Raw genomic sequence first — 15,739 nt, forward strand, 5'->3', positions numbered from 1 at the left:
AGATCCGTCACATAGATCCGTATTATAGATCCGTCATATAGATCCGTATTATAGATCCGTATTATAGATCCGTCATATAGATCCGTCATATAGATCATTATTATAGATCCATCATATCAAATCAAATCAAATCAAATGTATTTATATAGCCCTTCGTACATCAGCTGATATCTCAAAGTGCTGTACAGAAACCCAGCCTAAAACCCCAAACAGCAAGCAATGCAGGTGTAGAAGCACGATCATTATTATAGATCCATCATATAGATCCATCATATAGATAATTATTATAGATCCATCATATAGATCCATCATATAGATCCGTATTATAGATTCACCATATAGATCCATCATATAGATCCATCATATAGATCCATCATATAGATCCGTATTATAGATTCACCATATAGATCCATCATATAGATCCGTATTATAGATCCATCATATAGATCCATCATATAGATCCGTATTATAGATTCACCATATAGATCGGTATTATAGATCCATCATATAGATCCATCATATAGATCCATCATATAGATCCGTATTATAGATTCACCATATAGATCCATCATATAGATCCATATTGTAGATCCATCATATAGATCCGTATTATAGATCCATCATATAGATTCACCATATAGATCCATATTGTAGATCCATATTGTAGATCCATCATATAGATCCGTATTATAGATCCATCATATAGATTCACCATATAGATCCATCATATAGATCCATATTGTAGATCCATCATATAGATCCATCATATAGATCCATCATATAGATCCATCATATAGATCCATCATATAGATCCGTATTATAGATCCATCATATAGATCCATCATATAGATCCATTATATAGATCCATCATATAGATCCATATTGTAGATCCATCATATAGATCCATCATATAGATCCGTCATATAGATCCGTATTATAGATTCACCATATAGATCCATCATATAGATCCATCATATAGATCCATCATATAGATCCGTCATATAGATCCGTATTATAGATCCATCATATAGATCCATCATATAGATCCATATTGTAGATCCATCATATAGATCCATCATATAGATCCGTATTATAGATCCATCATATAGATCCATCATATAGATCCATATTGTAGATCCATCATATAGATCCATCATATAGATCCGTCATATAGATCCGTATTATAGATTCACCATATAGATCCATCATATAGATCCATATTGTAGATCCATCATATAGATCCGTCATATAGATCCGTATTATAGATTCACCATATAGATCCATCATATAGATCCATCATATAGATCCGTCATATAGATCCGTATTATAGATTCACCATATAGATCCATCATATAGATCCATCATATAGATCCGTTATATAGATCCGTCATATAGATCATTATTATAGATCCATCATATAGATCCATCATATAGATCCATCATATAGATTCATCATATAGATCCATCATATAGATCCGTATTATAGATCCATCATATAGATCCATATTGTAGATCCATCATATAGATCCATCATATAGATCCGTATTATAGATTCATCATATAGATCCATCATATAGATCCATATTGTAGATCCATCATATAGATCCATCATATAGATCCGTATTATAGATCCGTCATATAGATCCGTCATATAGATCCGTATTATAGATCCGTCATATAGATCATTATTATAGATCCATCATATAGATCCATCATATAGATCCATCATATAGATCCATCATATAGATCCATCATATAGATCCATATTGTAGATCCATCATATAGATCCATCATATAGATCCATATTGTAGATCCATCATATAGATCCGTCATATAGATCCGTATTATAGATCCGTCATATAGATCATTATTATAGATCCATCATATAGATCCATCATATAGATCCATATTGTAGATCCATCATATACATCCATCATATAGATCCGTATTGTAGATTCACCATATAGATCCATCATATAGCCCACTACAACTGCAGAGAAATCCCATTCCATTGAATAGAGGAGCGAAGGCAGGACTATAGATTAGCAGTAGCAACACGTTACACAGTAATTCCCCTTTCGGCACTGTGCCCACACACACACACACACACACACACACCACACACACACAGATTAACGTTGTCTCCTGAACAGAGCACAATACCATGGCAGGTCCTCATTCCAAGCAAGGCCTCCTCCTCTCTAACAGAGACACAGTGTATATATAGTATATAGACTACTGTAACAGAGACACAGTATATATAGTATATAGACTACTGTAACAGAGACACAGTATATATAGTATATAGACTACTGTAACAGAGACACAGTATATATAGTATATAGACTACTGTAATAGAGACACAGTATATATAGTATATAGACTACTGTAATAGACTACTATAATAGAGACACAGTATATAGACTACTGTAATAGACTACTGTAACAGAGACACAGTATATATAGTATATAGACTACTGTAACAGAGACACAGTATATATAGTATATAGACTACTGTAATAGACTACTATAATAGAGACACAGTATATAGACTACTGTAATAGACTACTATAATAGAGACACATTATATAGACTACTGTAATAGACTACTGTAATAGACTACTGTAATAGACTACTATAATAGAGACACAGTATATAGACTACTGTAATAGACTACTATAATAGACTACTATAATAGACTACTATAATAGACTACTGTAATAGACTACTATAATAGAGACACAGTATATAGACTACTGTAATAGACTACTATAATAGACTACTATAATAGACTACTATAATAGACTACTATAATAGACTACTGTAATAGACTACTATAATAGATTACTGTAATAGACTACTATAATAGAGACACAGTATATAGACTACTATAATAGACTACTATAATAGAGACACAGTATATAGACTACTATAATAGACTACTATAATAGAGACACAGTATATAGACTACTGTAATAGACTACTATAATAGACTACTATAATAGACTACTGTAATAGACTACTGTAATAGACTACTGTAATAGACTACTATAATAGACTACTATAATAGACTACTGTAATAGACTACTGTAATAGACTACTATAATAGACTACTATAATAGACTACTGTAATAGACTACTATAATAGACTACTATAATAGACTACTGTAATAGACTACTATAATAGAGACACAGTATATAGACTACTATAATAGACTACTGTAATAGACTACTGTAATAGACTACTGTAATAGACTACTATAATAGACTACTGTAATAGACTACTGTAATAGACTACTGTAATAGACTACTATAATAGACTACTATAATAGACTACTGTAATAGACTACTATAATAGAGACACAGTATATAGACTACTATAATAGACTACTGTAATAGACTACTGTAATAGACTACTGTAATAGACTACTATAATAGACTACTATAATAGACTACTGTAATAGACTACTGTAATAGACTACTATAATAGACTACTATAATAGACTACTGTAATAGACTACTATAATAGACTACTATAATAGACTACTGTAATAGACTACTATAATAGACTACTATAATAGACTACTATAATAGACTACTATAATAGACTACTATAATAGAGACACAGTATATAGACTACTATAATAGACTACTATAATAGACTACTATAATAGACTACTATAATAGACTACTATAATAGAGACACAGTATATAGACTACTGTAATAGACTACTGTAATAGACTACTATAATAGAGACACAGTATATAGACTACTATAATAGAGACACAGTATATAGACTACTGTAATAGAGATAGTGTATATATATGTATAATATATAGACTACTGTAATAGAGATAGTGTATATATATATATAATATATAGACTACTGTAATAGAGAGAGTATATAGACTACTGTAATAGAGATAGTGTATATATATATATATAATATATAGACTACTGTAATAGAGAGAGTATATAGACTACTGTAATAGAGATAGTGTATATATATATATATATAATATATAGACTACTGTAATAGACTACTGTAATAGACTACTGTAACAGAGACACAGTATATATAGTATATAGACTACTGTAACAGAGACACAGTATATATAGTATATAGACTACTGTAACAGAGACACAGTATATATAGTATATAGACTACTGTAACAGAGACACAGTATATATAGTATATAGACTACTGTAACAGAGACACAGTATATATAGTATATAGACTACTGTAATAGACTACTATAATAGAGACACAGTATATATAGTATATAGACTACTGTAACAGAGACACAGTATATATAGTATATAGACTACTGTAATAGAGATAGTGTATATATATATATAATATATAGACTACTGTAATAGACTACTGTAATAGAGATAGTGTATATATATATATAATATATAGACTACTGTAATAGACTACTGTAATAGACTACTGTAACAGAGACACAGTATATATAGTATATAGACTACTGTAACAGAGACACAGTATATATAGTATATAGACTACTGTAACAGAGACACAGTATATATAGTATATAGACTACTGTAATAGAGATAGTGTATATATATATATAATATATAGACTACTGTAATAGACTACTGTAATAGAGATAGTGTATATATATATATAATATATAGACTACTGTAATAGACTACTGTAATAGACTACTGTAACAGAGACACAGTATATATAGTATATAGACTACTGTAACAGAGACACAGTATATATAGTATATAGACTACTGTAACAGAGACACAGTATATATAGTATATAGACTACTGTAACAGAGACACAGTATATATAGTATATAGACTACTGTAACAGAGACACAGTATATATAGTATATAGACTACTGTAACAGAGACACAGTATATATACTACTATAATAGAGACACAGCATATAGACTACTATAATAGACTACTGTAATAGACTACTCTAATAGACTACTATAATAGACTACTATAATAGAGACACAGTATATAGACTACTATAATAGAGACATAGTATATAGACTACGATAATAGACTACTGTAATAGACTATTATAATAGACTACTGTAATAGAGACACAGTATATAGACTACTATAATAGACTACTATAATAGAGACACAGTATATAGACTACTATAATAGAGACACAGTATATAGACTACTATAATATACTACTATAATAGACTACTATAATAGACTACTATAATAGACTACTATAATAGACTACTATAATAGACTACTATAATAGACTACTGTAATAGACTACTATAATAGACTACTATAATAGACTACTATAATAGACTACTATAATAGAGACACAGTATATAGACTACTGTAATAGACTACTATAATAGACTACTATAATAGAGACACAGCATATAGACTACTATAATAGAGACACAGTATATAGACTACTATAATATACTACTATAATAGACTACTATAATAGACTACTATAATAGACTACTATAATAGACTACTATAATAGACTACTATAATAGACTACTATAATAGACTACTATAATAGACTACTATAATAGAGACACAGTATATAGACTACTGTAATAGACTACTGTAATAGACTACTATAATAGACTACTATAATAGACTACTATAATAGACTACTATAATAGAGACACAGTATATAGACTACTATAATAGAGACACAGTATATAGACTACTATAATAGACTACTATAATAGACTACTATAATAGACTACTATAATAGAGACATAGTATATAGACTACTATAATAGACTACTATAATAGACTACTGTAATAGACTACTGTAATAGACTACTATAATAGACTACTATAATAGAGACATAGTATATAGACTACTATAATAGACTACTATAATAGACTACTGTAATAGACTACTGTAATAGAGACACAGTATATAGACTACTGTAATAGACTACTGTAATAGACTACTGTAATAGACTACTGTAATAGACTACTGTAATAGAGACACAGTATATAGACTACTGTAATAGACTACTATAATAGAGACATAGTATATAGACTACTATAATAGACTACTATAATAGACTACTGTAATAGACTACTGTAATAGACTACTGTAATAGACTACTGTAATAGAGACACAGTACCCATTTGTAATGGCCGTGGAAAATAAATCTGTGATGTTTCAGTCGGTTCATCTTGGGTCAAAATACTGGGTCAGAACAAAGTTAGTCCATTATGGACTAGTGAACTTGTGAAGTGTCATCGTTGGACAGAATGGAAGTTAATTTACCAACTGACTGACCTGGTAATGGCTAACCAGCTCATACAACACACACACACACACACACACACACACACACACACACACACACACACACACACACACACACACACACACACACACACACACACACACAAGCTTCCTTTCCTCTTCATATCCCAGCATGCTTTGCTCAGGAGGAAGAGGATGAGGTGGGGATTAGTGTGTGTGTGTGTGTGTGTGTGTGTGGATATAAATCTTCCCAATCCTCTTTCCGTCCAGAGACAGTGGGAGACACAGCGCCTGCTACCCTGTGTGTTGAGACACTATCAGGATAACAACAGAGGAAGGAATATCAGCAGGGAGAGGAACACAGAACAGACAGTAAGATACATAGTAACTGTGTGTTCAGGGAGAGGAGCACAGAACAGACAGTAAGATACATAGTAACTGTCTGTTCAGGGAGAGGAACACAGAACAGACAGTAAGATACATAGTAACTGTGTGTTCAGGGAGAGGAACACAGAACAGACAGTAAGATACATAGTAACTGTCTGTTCAGGGAGAGGAACACAGAACAGACAGTAAGATACATAGTAACTGTCTGTTCAGGGAGAGGAGCACAGAACAGACAGTAAGATACATAGTAACTGTCTGTTCAGGGAGAGGAACACAGAACAGACAGTAAGATACATAGTAACTGTCTGTTCAGGGAGAGGAGCACAGAACAGACAGTAAGATACATAGTAACTGTCTGTTCAGGGAGAGGAACACAGAACAGACAGTAAGATACATAGTAACTGTCTGTTCAGGGAGAGGAACACAGAACAGACAGTAAGATACATAGTAACTGTCTGTTCAGGGAGAGGAACACAGAACAGACAATAAGATACATAGTAACTGTGTGTTCAGGGAGAGGAACACAGAACAGACAGTAAGATACATAGTAACTGTCTGTTCAGGGAGAGGAACACAGAACAGACAGTAAGATACATAGTAACTGTGTGTAATGTTCCATTATACAGGGAGAGGTAAGATACATAGTAACTGTCTGTTCAGGGAGAGGTAAGATACATAGTAACTGTGTGTACAGGGAGAGGTAAGATACATAGTAACTGTCTGTTCAGGGAGAGGTAAGATACATAGTAACTGTGTGTTCAGGGAGAGGTAAGATACATAGTAACTGTCTGTTCAGGGAGAGGTAAGATACATAGTAACTGTGTGTTCAGGGAGAGGTAAGATACATAGTAACTGTGTGTAATGTTCCATTATACAGGGAGAGGAACACAGAACAGACAGTAAGATACATAGTAACTGTGTGTAATGTTTAATTATACAGGGAGAGGAACACAGAACAGACAATAAGATACATAGTAACTATGTGTAATGTTCCATTATACAGGGAGAGCAACACAGAACAGACAGTAAGATACATAGTAACTGTGTGTTCAGGGAGAGGAACACAGAACAGACAGTAAGATACATAGTAACTGTCTGTTCATGGAGAGGTAAGATACATAGTAACTGTGTGTAATGTTTAATTATACAGGGAGAGGAACACAGAACAGACAATAAGATACATAGTAACTGTGTGTAATGTTCCATTATACAGGGAGAGGAACACAGAACAGACAGTAAGATACATAGTAACTGTGTGTAATGTTTAATTATACAGGGAGAGGAACACAGAACAGACAATAAGATACATAGTAACTATGTGTAATGTTCCATTATACAGGGAGAGCAACACAGAACAGACAGTAAGATACATAGTAACTGTGTGTTCAGGGAGAGGAACACAGAACAGACAGTAAGATACATAGTAACTGTCTGTTCATGGAGAGGTAAGATACATAGTAACTGTGTGTAATGTTTAATTATACAGGGAGAGGAACACAGAACAGACAATAAGATACATAGTAACTGTGTGTAATGTTCCATTATACAGGGAGACTCTGTACATGTTGGACGATACAGGAGAGCTTTCTATGAACATGGCAGATGTGGTCACCTAGGAGTGTTGTCCCATTCAGGATCCTCTGTTCACTGACAGCTGATGTTCTGTCCAAGACTAGCTTCCCCTTTCACACAGCCAGTTGTACTTTTATACTGGTTGAAATATACTTCATGGTTGTTGGTTTTCAATTTGTTTGGTTTTCCTCATGAACTTATTTACCTCTTGTCTGTTCTCTCTGGTCTCCCTCATGCCTCTGAAATTAAAATGAGCTCTCGCCGGCAGCCGGGTTTGAGATCTGAGGGATTTAGCAGAGATGACGTAAGGAGCTCAAGCTGACGTTAGTGTGTTTGACGGTGGAGGTTAGTCTTCGCCACATAGTGATATGAGTCTTCATCATCATCGTCTTCATCAGACGCGTGATGCAGTTGATCCTATTAGGAGGAAGATGACTTGACAGGCAGAAAAACAACATGGCTGCCTCCTACTAGACAACATGATGGACATAGTTTGATAGGAGATTAAGACTATGTCCCAAATGACACAGTATTCCAACAGGGCCCTGGTCTAAAGTAGTGCACTTCGTAGGGAACAGGTGCCATAGGGCCCGGGTCTAAAGCAGTGCACTTCGTAGGGAACAGTGTGCCATAGGGCCCTGGTCTAAAGCAGTGCACTTCGTAGGGAACAGGGTGCCATTTGGGGACATATCTTGAAGCTCTGAGCCTCCAGGCGACAGGACGACAGGGGAAGTTTGTTGACAACAACCTGTTTACATTCAACTGCATGATGTGATGTTACTGAGGTACGCTAATACAGTACAATACAGCATGTCACTTCCTCTTCTGGAAGTCGTGGACGGTTTGTATAGAGAATAACGTCACCGGGAAGGGAAGTGGTTTTAAAACTAGCAGATCTGGTCTGGTGATACAGAACAATCTGTCATCAGGAGAAGTTATCATGATGTTGTTGTTCCTCAGACACGGAGCTGAGTTTCCCCTTCCTGTTGGTTCTGACATGGTGGTCCTCTGTGGGTCAGTAGTACATGGCTCTGTGGTGCACGGTCGGTAGTACATGGCCCTGTGGGGCAGGGTCGGGAGTACATGGCTCTGTGGGGCACGGTCGGTAGTACATGGCCCTGTGGGGCACGGTCGGGAGTACATGGCTCTGTGGGGCACGGTCGGGAGTACATGGCTCTGTGGTGCACGGTCGGTAGTACATGGCTCTGTGGAGCACGGTCGGTAGTACATGGCTCTGTGGTGCACGGTCGGTAGTACATGGCTCTGTGGTGCACGGTCGGTAGTACATGGCCCTGTGGGGCACGGTCGGTAGTACATGGCTCTGTGGGGCACGGTCGGTAGTACATGGCTCTGTGGAGCACGGTCGGTAGTACATGGCTCTGTGGTGCACGGTCGGTAGTACATGGCTCTGTGGGGCACGGTCGGTAGTACATGGCTCTGTGGGGCACGGTCGGTAGTACATGGCTCTGTGGGGCACGGTCGGTAGTACATGACCCTGTGGGGCACGGTCGGTAGTACATGGCTCTGTGGAGCACGGTCGGTAGTACATGGCTCTGTGGGGCACGGTCGATAGTACATGGCTCTGTGGGGCACGGTCGGTAGTACATGGCCCTGTGGGGCACGGTCGGTAGTACATGGCTCTGTGGGGCACGGTCGGTAGTACATGGCTCTGTGGGGCACGGTCGGTAGTACATGGCTCTGTGGGGCACGGTCGGTAGTACATGGCTCTGTGGGGCACGGTCGGTAGTACATGGCTCTGTGGGGCACGGTCGGGAGTACATGGCTCTGTGGGGCACGGTCGGTAGTACATGGCTCTGTGGGGCACGGTCGGTAGTACATGGCTCTGTGGGGCACGGTCGGTAGTACATGGCTCTGTGGGGCACGGTCGGTAGTACATGGCTCTGTGGGGCATGGTCGGTAGTACATGGCTCTGTGGGGCACGGTCGGTAGTACATGGCTCTGTGGGGCACGGTCGGTAGTACATGGCCCTGTGGGGCACGGTCGGGAGTACATGGCTCTGTGGGGCACGGTCGGGAGTACATGGCTCTGTGGTGCACGGTCGGTAGTACATGGCTCTGTGGAGCACGGTCGGTAGTACATGGCTCTGTGGTGCACGGTCGGTAGTACATGGCTCTGTGGTGCACGGTCGGTAGTACATGGCCCTGTGGGGCACGGTCGGTAGTACATGGCTCTGTGGGGCACGGTCGGTAGTACATGGCTCTGTGGAGCACGGTCGGTAGTACATGGCTCTGTGGTGCACGGTCGGTAGTACATGGCTCTGTGGGGCACGGTCGGTAGTACATGGCTCTGTGGGGCACGGTCGGTAGTACATGGCTCTGTGGGGCACGGTCGGTAGTACATGACCCTGTGGGGCACGGTCGGTAGTACATGGCTCTGTGGAGCACGGTCGGTAGTACATGGCTCTGTGGGGCACGGTCGATAGTACATGGCTCTGTGGGGCACGGTCGGTAGTACATGGCCCTGTGGGGCACGGTCGGTAGTACATGGCTCTGTGGGGCACGGTCGGTAGTACATGGCTCTGTGGGGCACGGTCGGTAGTACATGGCTCTGTGGGGCACGGTCGGTAGTACATGGCTCTGTGGGGCACGGTCGGTAGTACATGGCTCTGTGGGGTACGGTCGGTAGTACATGGCTCTGTGGGGCACGGTCGGTAGTACATGGCTCCTCCCCTTCCTGTTTGTTCTGACATGGTGGTCCTCTGTGGGGCACGGTCAGTAGTACATGGCTCCTCCCCTTCCTGTTTGTTCTGACATGGTGGTCCTCTGTGGGGCACGGTCGGTAGTACATGGCTCCTCCCCTTCCTGTTTGTTCTGACATGGTGGTCCTCTGTGGGGCACGGTCAGTAGTACATGGCTCCTCCCCTTCCTGTTTGTTCTGACATGGTGGTCCTCTGTGGGGCACGGTCGGTAGTACATGGCTCCTCCCCTTCCTGTTGGTTCTGACATGGTGGTCCTCTGTGGGGCACGGTCAGTAGTACATGGCTCTGTGGGGCACGGTCGGTAGTACATGGCTCTGTGGGGTACGGTCGGTAGTACATGGCTCTGTGGGGCACGGTCGGTAGTACATGGCTCCTCCCCTTCCTGTTTGTTCTGACATGGTGGTCCTCTGTGGGGCATGGTCGGTAGTACATGGCTCTGTGGGGTACGGTCGGTAGTACATGGCTCTGTAGGGCACGGTCAGTAGTACATGGCTCTGTGGGGCACGGTTGGTAGTACTTTGCTCTGTGGGGTACGGTCGGTAGTACATGGCTCTGTAGGGCACGGTCGGTAGTACATGGCTCTGTGGGGCACGGTCGGTAGTACATGGCTCCTCCCCTTCCTGTTTGTTCTGACATGGTGGTCCTCTGTGGGGCATGGTCGGTAGTACATGGCTCTGTGGGGTACGGTCGGTAGTACATGGCTCTGTAGGGCACGGTCAGTAGTACATGGCTCTGTGGGGCACGGTTGGTAGTACTTTGCTCTGTGGGGCACGGTCTGTAGTACATGGCTCCTCCCCTTCCTGTTTGTTCTGACATGTTGGTCCTCTGTGGGGCATGGTCGGTAGTACATGGCTCTGTGGGGCACGGTCGGTAGTACATGGCTCTGTGGGGCACGGTCGGTAGTACATGGCTCTGTGGGGCACGGTCGGTAGTACATGGCTCTGTGGGGCATGGTCGGTAGTACATGGCTCTGTGGGGCACGGTCGGTAGTACATGGCTCTGTGGGGCACGGTCGGTAGTACATGGCTCTGTGGGGCACGGTCGGTAGTACATGGCTCCTCCCCTTCCTGTTTGTTCTGACATGGTGGTCCTCTGTGGGGCACAATCGGTAGTACATGGCTCCTCCCCTTCCTGTTTGATCTGACATGGAGTCGTGGTCCTCTGTGGGGCACGGTCGGTAGTACATGGCCCTGTGGGGCACGGTCGGTAGTACATGGCTCTGTGGGGCACGGTCGGTAGTACATGGCTCCTCCCCTTCCTGTTTGTTCTGACATGGTGGTCCTCTGTGGGGCACGGTCGGTAGTACATGGCTCCTCCCCTTCCTGTTTGTTCTGACATGGTGGTCCTCTGTGGGGCACAATCGGTAGTACATGGCTCCTCCCCTTCCTGTTTGATCTGACATGGAGTCGTGGTCCTCTGTGGGGCACGGTCGGTAGTACATGGCCCTGTGGGGCACGGTCGGTAGTACATGGCTCTGTGGGGCACGGTCGGTAGTACATGGCTCCTCCCCTTCCTGTTTGTTCTGACATGGTGGTCCTCTGTGGGGCACGGTCGGTAGTACATGGGTCCTCCCCTTCCTGTTTGTTCTGACATGGTGGTCCTCTGTGGGGCATGGTCGGTAGTACATGGCTCCTCCCCTTCCTGTTTGATCTGACATGGAGTCGTGGTCCTCTGTGGGGCACGGTCGGTAGTACATGGCCCTGTGGGGCACGGTCGGTAGTACATGGCTCTGTGGGGCACGGTCGTTAGTACATGGCTCTGTGGGGCATGCTCGGTAGTACATGGCTCCTCCCCTTCCTGTTTGTTCTGACATGGAGTCGTGGTCCTCTGTGGGGCACGGTCGGTAGTACATGGCTCTGTGGGGCACGGTCGGTAGTACATGGCTCTGTGGGGCACGGTCGGGAGTACATGGCTCCTCCCCTTCCTGTTTGTTCTGACATGGTGGTCCTCTGTGGGGCACGGTCGGTAGTACATGGCTCCTCCCCTTCCTGTTTGTTCTGACATAGTGGTCCTCTGTGGGGCACGGTCAGTAGTACATGGCTCCTCCCCTTCCTGTTTGTTCTGACATGGTGGTCCTCTGTGGGGCACGGTCGGGAGTACATGGCTCCTCCCCTTCCTGTTTGTTCTGACATGGTGGTCCTCTGTGGGGCACGGTCGGGAGTACATGGCTCCTCCCCTTCCTGTTTGTTCTGACATGGTGGTCCTCTGTGGGGCACGGTCAGTAGTACATGGCTCCTCCCCTTCCTGTTTGTTCTGACATGGTGGTCCTCTGTGGGGCACGGTCGGTAGTACATGGCTCCTCCCCTTCCTGTTTGTTCTGACATGGTGGTCCTCTGTGGGGCACGGTCGGTAGTACATGGCTCCTCCCCTTCCTGTTTGTTCTGACATGGTGGTCCTCTGTGGGGCACGGTCGGTAGTACATGGCTCCTCCCCTTCCTGTTTGTTCTGACATGGTGGTCCTCTGTGGGGCACAATCGGTAGTACATGGCTCCTCCCCTTCCTGTTTGTTCTGACATGGTGGTCCTCTGTGGGGCACGGTCAGTAGTACATGGCTCTGTGGGGCACGGTCGGTAGTACATGGCCCTGTGGGGCACGGTCGGTAGTAGATGGCCCTGTGGGGCACGGTCGGTAGTACATGGCCCTGTGGGGCACGGTCGGTAGTACATGGCTCTGTGGGGCACGGTCGGTAGTACATGGCTCTGTGGGGCACGGTCGGTAGTACATGGCTCCTCCCCTTCCTGTTTGTTCTGACATGTTGGTCCTCTGTGGGGCACGGTCGGTAGTACATGGCTCTGTGGGGCACGGTCGGTAGTACATGGCTCTGTGGGGCACGGTCGGTAGTACATGGCTCTGTGGGGCACGGTCGGTAGTACATGGCTCTGTGGGGCATGGTCGGTAGTACATGGCTCTGTGGGGCACGGTCGGTAGTACATGGCCCTGTGGGGCACGGTCGGTAGTACATGGCTCTGTGGGGCACGGTCGGTAGTACATGGCTCTGTGGGGCATGGTCGGTAGTACATGGCTCCTCCCCTTCCTGTTTGATCTGACATGGAGTCGTGGTCCTCTGTGGGGCACGGTCGGTAGTACATGGCCCTGTGGGGCACGGTCGGTAGTACATGGCTCTGTGGGGCACGGTCGTTAGTACATGGCTCTGTGGGGCATGGTCGGTAGTACATGGCTCCTCCCCTTCCTGTTTGTTCTGACATGGAGTCGTGGTCCTCTGTTGGGCACAGTCGGTAGTACATGGCTCTGTGGGGCACGGTCGGTAGTACATGGCTCTGTGGGGCACGGTCGGTAGTACATGGCTCTGTGGGGTACGGTCGGTAGTACATGGCTCTGTGGGGCACGGTCGGTAGTACATGGCTCCTCCCCTTCCTGTTTGTTCTGACATGGTGGTCCTCTGTGGGGCACGGTCAGTAGTACATGGCTCCTCCCCTTCCTGTTTGTTCTGACATGGTGGTCCTCTGTGGGGCACGGTCGGTAGTACATGGCTCCTCCCCTTCCTGTTTGTTCTGACATGGTGGTCCTCTGTGGGGCACGGTCAGTAGTACATGGCTCCTCCCCTTCCTGTTTGTTCTGACATGGTGGTCCTCTGTGGGGCACGGTCGGTAGTACATGGCTCCTCCCCTTCCTGTTGGTTCTGACATGGTGGTCCTCTGTGGGGCACGGTCAGTAGTACATGGCTCTGTGGGGCACGGTCGGTAGTACATGGCTCTGTGGGGTACGGTCGGTAGTACATGGCTCTGTGGGGCACGGTCGGTAGTACATGGCTCTGTGGGGTACGGTCGGTAGTACATGGCTCTGTAGGGCACGGTCAGTAGTACATGGCTCTGTGGGGCACGGTCGGTAGTACATGGCTCTGTGGGGCACGGTCGGTAGTACATGGCTCCTCCCCTTCCTGTTTGTTCTGACATGGTGGTCCTCTGTGGGGCACAATCGGTAGTACATGGCTCCTCCCCTTCCTGTTTGATCTGACATGGAGTCGTGGTCCTCTGTGGGGCACGGTCGGTAGTAGATGGCCCTGTGGGGCACGGTCGGTAGTACATGGCTCTGTGGGGCACGGTCGGTAGTACATGGCTCCTCCCCTTCCTGTTTGTTCTGACATGGTGGTCCTCTGTGGGGCACGGTCGGTAGTACATGGCTCCTCCCCTTCCTGTTTGTTCTGACATGGTGGTCCTCTGTGGGGCACAATCGGTAGTACATGGCTCCTCCCCTTCCTGTTTGATCTGACATGGAGTCGTGGTCCTCTGTGGGGCACGGTCGGTAGTACATGGCCCTGTGGGGCACGGTCGGTAGTACATGGCTCTGTGGGGCACGGTCGGTAGTACATGGCTCCTCCCCTTCCTGTTTGTTCTGACATGGTGGTCCTCTGTGGGGCACGGTCGGTAGTACATGGCTCCTCCCCTTCCTGTTTGTTCTGACATGGTGGTCCTCTGTGGGGCATGGTCGGTAGTACATGGCTCCTCCCCTTCCTGTTTGATCTGACATGGAGTCGTGGTCCTCTGTGGGGCACGGTCGGTAGTACATGGCCCTGTGGGGCACGGTCGGTAGTACATGGCTCTGTGGGGCACGGTCGTTAGTACATGGCTCTGTCGGGCATGGTCGGTAGTACATGGCTCCTCCCCTTCCTGTTTGTTCTGACATGGAGTCGTGGTCCTCTGTGGGGCACGGTCGGTAGTACATGGCTCTGTGGGGCACGGTCGGTAGTACATGGCTCTGTGGGGCACGGTCGGGAGTACATGGCTCCTCCCCTTCCTGTTTGTTCTGACATGGTGGTCCTCTGTGGGGCACGGTCGGTAGTACATG

The 15,739-nt window shown here is 44.4% G+C and overlaps 1 protein-coding gene across 17 annotated transcripts in view; it reads left to right on the forward strand.

Moving 5' to 3' along the window:
• eps8a (EGFR pathway substrate 8, signaling adaptor a) overlaps positions 1 to 15,739 on the forward strand; it is a 185,201-nt gene that overhangs the window by 41,941 nt on the left and 127,521 nt on the right. Inside the window, exon 2 of one of the 17 annotated variants that reach the window (XM_090201457.1) lies at positions 6,526 to 6,627. The exons of the other annotated variants lie outside the window; for them this stretch is intronic. The gene's annotated coding sequence lies outside the window, so the exon portion shown is untranslated. The remainder of the gene's footprint in view (positions 1 to 6,525; positions 6,628 to 15,739) is intronic. 17 annotated transcript variants of the gene reach the window in all.

Source organism: Oncorhynchus mykiss, chromosome 15, assembly GCF_057628025.1.
Source record: "Oncorhynchus mykiss isolate SJ-2025 chromosome 15, ASM5762802v1, whole genome shotgun sequence".
NCBI classification, from domain to species: domain Eukaryota; kingdom Metazoa; phylum Chordata; class Actinopteri; order Salmoniformes; family Salmonidae; genus Oncorhynchus; species Oncorhynchus mykiss.